This window comes from Rhagoletis pomonella, unplaced genomic scaffold, assembly GCF_013731165.1.
Source record: "Rhagoletis pomonella isolate Grant_MI unplaced genomic scaffold, Rhpom_1.0 Rhpom_scaffold_00001, whole genome shotgun sequence".
In the NCBI taxonomy this organism is placed as follows: Eukaryota; Metazoa; Arthropoda; class Insecta; order Diptera; family Tephritidae; genus Rhagoletis; species Rhagoletis pomonella.
Window position 1 is genome coordinate 31,586,869 of NW_023458555.1, and position 6,596 is coordinate 31,593,464.

General features: G+C 35.5%; 2 protein-coding genes across 5 annotated transcripts in view; one reads left to right on the forward strand and one right to left on the reverse strand.

Moving 5' to 3' along the window:
• Positions 1-5,594, reverse strand: part of LOC118742758 (G protein-activated inward rectifier potassium channel 3-like) — a 27,604-nt gene extending 22,010 nt beyond the window's left edge. The window contains exon 1 of the mRNA XM_036475080.1: positions 5,399-5,594. The gene's annotated coding sequence lies outside the window, so the exon portion shown is untranslated. The remainder of the gene's footprint in view (positions 1-5,398) is intronic.
• Positions 1-6,596, forward strand: part of LOC118742763 (G protein-activated inward rectifier potassium channel 3-like) — a 210,450-nt gene that overhangs the window by 69,068 nt on the left and 134,786 nt on the right. The window lies entirely within an intron of this gene.

The following is a 6,596-nucleotide window of genomic DNA, read 5'->3' on the forward strand; positions in this document are numbered from 1 at the left end:
GATGGTCAGCAATTAGCCAAGAATTCATCGAAACATTAACAAATATTACGTTGGCCACTTCGTTGGAGAGACGCGTGAATACAATACTCTACACAAGCTATGCTGAAAGTAATCAAAGCTTGCAACCAACTGACACGCCAGAGTCCTCACAAATACTATACACGCTCTCCAATGCACTGAGCCAGCCATTTTTGCATCTGGACACAACGCCGCCCATTCACCGCTATACCAAAAGATTCAACGCCGAACTGCTCTCCATCGCCAAACTAAAACAGCGCTTTAAGTTGGACATACATCTATTGAAAAGACTCTGGCGACGCCTTTGGCGTAATAGACAATCTCGTCTCATTCTGCTATTCGAGGATCGCGCCAGCGACGCTTACGTCGAATTAATCCTTCAAATATGCGAAAAGAGTCGCGCTACGAATGCAATTGCTCTACAGCCGCGTAGAACGGTGCTGGAACGCACCTACTGGACTTTGCGAATATTTCCCAAAGTCAAAGCGGTTAAACGCGCGCTACCAGCGCACTACAAGAGCATATTTCCCAAACATTTGCAGAATATGCATGGACATCCATTGCGTTTGGTCTTGACTTCGTTTCATCCACAAATCTACACCTACACACCAGCAAATGGAAATGCAACACTCAGCGGCTTTTTAGGTAGAGCCATTGCCGAGTATGCAACACATCACAATGCCACAGTGGAGTACACAGAATCCTTACTGAATATACATAAGATGTTCACCAGGTCTGAGCTGATTGAACTTTTCGAAAATAATTCGTATGACATTGGCTCGTTGGTGCCCATAGATAGCAACGAACGTGACTTGAGTTTCTCCGTCGTATTCCAACGCAGCGATTGGTGTCTGATGGTGCCTGTGGAACAGCCACTGCCCAAGTCCACATTTTACTATACAATCCTAGATAAAACAATCAAAATATTATTTGGTTTTTGCTTTTTATTCATCTCTGTTGTGTGGTCACTTTTATCGCAATGGGAAAATAAGCAACCACTGTCATTGATCACTTACATGCCCAACTTTTCGGTGCTTCAAGGTCTGATGGGCATGTCATTTTGGACAAATCGGCGCGTTTCAGCTCTTCACAAAATTATCAGCGTTACCGTTTCGTGGGCGGGTGTCATTGTCAGCACGACATACACAACATATCTACAAAGTTTCACCATAAATGCACCCATCGGCCAGAGAATCAACACCATTGAAGAGTTACTGCGACGTGGCATCAAATTGGCTATTACGCGTGAAGATTTGGCGTTCGCTGCGAATAATTCAGATATTCAAAAATTTATGCAAAATTTCACCGTTTACACTAACTTTACCGAATATGTATTTCTACGCGACTCATTGGACACACGCTACGCTTTTCCGGTGACCGACATTTGGGCCATTTACGATGAGCAACAGAAATATTTCTCACGACCGCTTTTTCGTTTTTCCAATATGTGCTTTGGTGAAAATTATCCAATGGTTTTACCGTTGCAGGAGAGTTCAGTGCATCGACAACGTTTAAATGAATTTCTAGAGCAGCTGCATGAAGCTGGGCTGGTGGAACACTGGCGGCGACACAGCTTTGTGGAATTAGTGGAGATGCATTGGTTTCGTCTGGAAGATCGAAATAAAAAGCCGGGTTTCGAGCCAGTGAAACTGCAGGATCTACATGGAATATTGACAGGACTAGGTGTGTTAATAGGTCTAGCCTGTGTTTGCCTTGTATTGGAGATTCTATGGAACAAATATCGAAAAGTGTTCAAAGCCTTAATGCAAAAAATGCGTAAGATAACAAAACTTGGAAAATAAATTGTTTTTTTTTCTGCATGCAGTATAAAATTTGGGCATACTTATTGTCATGTGAGTTTCATTAAAAAAAATAACTGAATTAAGCACAGCTTAAACGCAATGGTAACATAAGTGCCCTGAATAAATTTTGAAGAAGGAACAACATTTTGAATTTCCGTAAAACTAGCTGCCGATGTGATTTTCATAACTCGAACAAGCTGCATTCTAATTAGATATTCGAATGATGGTTGAAAAACATATTTACACTTCACACATATAGTATTAACCCTTTCAGTACAAGCGTCCAATATATTGGAGAAACTTTTTTTATGCTTAAAGCTCTGTTTTTGTAAATAAGAGCTTTTGTTGTTCCTCTATACCGCGTTTTTTTTTATTTTTTTTTTATTATATATTCATGCGATTGACAGCGTTTTTTTCACGAAAGTGAAAAGTATAACAAAAGCCCATAAAAGTGTAACGTATTGAAAGCTTGACTTATTTTCGTTGGAATTAAAATTCGCAAAGATTTTTAATTATTATCTGTAGTTTTGAAACATTTTTCGCAAAAAAAAAATACAAATTATTGATATCACTTTCTATTTTACAATCCTAGTGTACGATTGTGCAATATAATGGGTGATGAATAACGGTAAAACTAACAGTCCGATACATAAATTTTCAAATTTTTAGCATCAACGGTTGATTTTTTACTGAATGGGTTAAGAATCTGTCGAATACTCGAAACGGCGGGTATCACTTTTGGCTATTAAGCCTAGAAGAGCAATTAAGATGTTAACCTTATGTGTATTAAAATAGTATTAGAGGAATAAGTAAAAATAAAGGAAATAAATAAAAGAAAAATTTAACATAAAGCCATAATATATATCTGAGAATTATCGAAATCGGTTGACGTGGTCCAAAGTTATGCGGTAACATACATAAAAAAAATAATAAATATTCCGACGAACTGATAATCTCCTCCTTTTTTAGATATTTTTTTTTTATTTTTTTTTTTAACGATGAAGACTTAAAATTAAAAGAAAGTTGAATAAAAAAATTAATTACAGCAAAAAAATGATAAAATAAATTTGCAAAAACTAAGTTAATCAAAACAAAATTAAATCCAAAAATAAAAGATCTAAAAAGTAAACGTAAGCTAAATTAAAAAATACGTACAAAAATAAATTAAATAAATTTCTAAAATTTAAACGAAATTGAATAAATATACATATATCTTAAAAATCTAAAAATTAAAATGAAGAAAGAAAAAATGAAGTTAGAAAATAAAACCCCGAGTGCGGGGACTAGAACCTGTGATCTCTATAATGGCACACCAGCGCTTTACTCACTCGACCATTGGGACTGGTGGAGCAAAATGATATACGAGTACATCCTCATTTGGAACATACTCGAGTTATTTCTGTCAAAAGAGCCTCTCACCATGAAAATTGGGTAGTGGGCTTTTTTTTGGTAAGACTTTCGTGCCAGAATAACCAACTCTTCCAAAGTATCTTGTCGACTGTCTTTCAATTGTCTTACAAAAGACTTGCAAATATCTTAGCTAGAATTTCCCTGCAAATTTGTTGTTTGGATTCAATATTACATCGTACATGATAATTTTGGATATGGATGCTTCCGGGAAGGGCAACTCGTCAAAAAAGAAGCAAAGAAAATTCAATTAATACCAACAAATAACATTGATTTCTTTATAATTCTTCATTAATGATTATGAATCACAATCAACTTTATAACGCCTGTGAATTTTGAAATAAAAGTCATTTATTTGAATAAATAGTAATTATTATTGTGGGTTATATTTACAAAAGGAGAAAAATAATTCAGTTTTTAAAGATCTGTGGTACCACATCTACATACTAACCGTGGAAACACAATGCCGGCAAACGGCGAACTCACCACAGCGAAATTCGCGCTGTCAAAATTAGAACACCCGCAGGATATGAAATTGAACACAGCCAAAGCGAAATACGAAGTTCGTACGGCGCCGTTTTGTGGCGATAAATTTGTATATTTCGCTTTGCTGGAGTGGCCGTATGTTTTTTTGCTTTAAAAGTTTTAGAAGAAAACAACCTATAACACGAATAATTTTTGTTGGTTGAGAAATATAGTGATCGATTCGTTAAATCTTAACATAAAATAATTTATGTATAATGATTCATCCTCGTTTTTTTTTTATATTTGCTATCATTTCATCATTTCCAAATATGGTTTCGTTTTTCAAAATATGATCACCTAAATTATAAATTCGACGAAATGGTAACAGCTGTTTTCGCGACCGCTTCAATTCAGTTAAAGTAGGCGAAATACCAGGGCGATTGGTGAACGACGGCATCGCTCAATTCGGCGAACTTCGCTGTTCACCGGGTATTGTGTTTCAAGCGTTATTATGTAGCAAGTAGCAAATCGAATAGCATTTTCGTTTAATACGAAACCCTAGGGGAATTCACTAAATTGGACAAGTGACCTGATATTCGGGTAAAAGAGCAGATTAGCTTAAGCAACGACTGTTGCCAACAACCCCAAACTATCTAAGCACATATACACGCTTGTATTCGTATTTGCTCGCTAACTTTGTTGTTGTTCCACCATATATAAACAAACAAAGATTATGACTTGCCGAAACGCGAGCAGGCGATATACTACATACCTACAAATCCAAGTCCCGCAAACTGCCCCCGACTGACCTTGTGATTTGTTGATGGTCATGGTGAGAGCCAGACGTTTCATTGAAAAAAGTCGCCTTCATGAAGTTCACCGTACAGTGTTTCACAGCCATCAAAGTTGATACGTGACACCAGGAATATTAAGGAATCGTTATCAGAGACCCAGAAATCATGAATATCAACTGGACTGACAGAAGGTAAGATTCTATTTGTAATCATAAAAATCTGCCCAGCCGTTCACGGTTTGTCCATTTTTACACGTAAGAAAGGATAAAATTAGTCAATCCGTTCTCGAATTACGCCCCGAAACTGATTTTATGGGCATATATGTATAATATAATGTAAATTTCTTCCTATTATTTATAATTATAAATGTTATTGTTTGGAGGGGAGCAGGGACCTTAGAATATAGCTGCAGTAAGGCAGTCCTTTCGTAAAAGGTGACTAAAATCTACTAGTTCGAGTAACCCGAATGGCATTAATGCATTTCGGTAACAAGGGTATTAAAGGAAGAATACCCTCAGTAACACCGATCACCCTGGCAGTTGGATCAAATTGTCAAACCGTTTTATAGATAAACTTAAGGACTGTACCCACGCGAAGAAATTATCTGCCAACAAGGACTCAATGATAGACTATGTTTGGCTTCATTTTGCTAGAAGAGGAGGGAGAGAAAGAGAAAAAGGCAGCGAAAAGCAGACAAGAGAAATTGAAAAGTGTTACGACTCACATCCAGTGTTGCCGGGTACAGAGTAAAAGAAACGGTTACTCCATTAAAATGGTCATATCGAAAAAATGCTGACTTATTCCATTTGGTAAGTAACCGTTTCATATATTTTAGTACTTTATATTGAGATATTCATGGGTATGTACATATATGTATTACAATACTTTCAGCTACATTTTTTAAATACTTACATGTGTAGCAAATGCCTTAAGCCCAAAGTCAAGTGGAGAACAAATCACACTCAATATTAGCACAAATACTTCAATTACGCATTTACTTTAATGCCACACCAATGCAATGGCATTGAAAAAGATGCACTTCAGTTAAATTAACGGTGTCCATTTGAATTTTATTAATTACACTATGTGACAAACGAATTTATATACTCTTTTGAGGTTTTCACAAAGTATAGAAAATGTAAAGTTAAGAAAAGCGCAATCAGATTTTAAACGCCTTTTTTAACAAATTTTTGATATTCATAAAAGTTTAACTGATTTATCTTACTTTTTTATTTGTAACCACTTACAAAAAATGCATGCAAATATATCAAGCCATAATCGCCAAAAAATTGAAGCGACAGTATTTTAAAAAATTTCTTTCTAGAAGCACCTTTATTATTAGCTCTGATCTAATACTTTTCGTGTAAAATCCTTTAAAAATTTCAAACAGCAAATTTACTCTCTGGAGTGAGACTAAAAAGTGAGTAACAACCAAATAGTACGAGAAGACAAAAAAGTATTATTCCTGTAAAAACGTCAAACAGTTTTCTTTCAAATTAAAAAATTAATAGTTGATTGCTAGCCGGGAGCATTAAATCACATACGAAACGGTAATATTTACGGTAATACTTTAATATTTTTCTCTACCAACTTAAAAAACGTACAACTTTTTTTTTGCTTTTGTGTAACAGCTCTTCGTTTCACACTTTTCATGATTTTACCAGAATAAAAGTTTGGGTTAAATCTTGCAACTTCATTCTCTACGCAACTCTCCAAAAATTAGTTTCATTTAGAGCATCTTAAAGTACGGAAACATTTTTCCTAAAACTTCCTGCAAGTTCGTGTAAAAACCTGTAATTTCATTGAGTACTGTATCAGAGATATTAACTCAAACGGTTGCTCTCTTCCAGCCTATACGCACAAGCGGCGCAAAAGTACGGAGCTTTTTTTTTTGCTTCAGTTTTTGCTCTTTTTCCCTCCGGAAAAATTAAAAAAAAACTCAGTGGGTGTAGTCCCTACGCGCGGAAGAAGTGAAACTTAATAGAGGAAATTCCAGAAAGAAAGAAATGTGCGATATACATACACATGTACTTATTTTCTAATATACATATATAATTTCATCTTCATCTTCATTTTCATATTCATCTTCATCTTCATCTTCATCTTCATC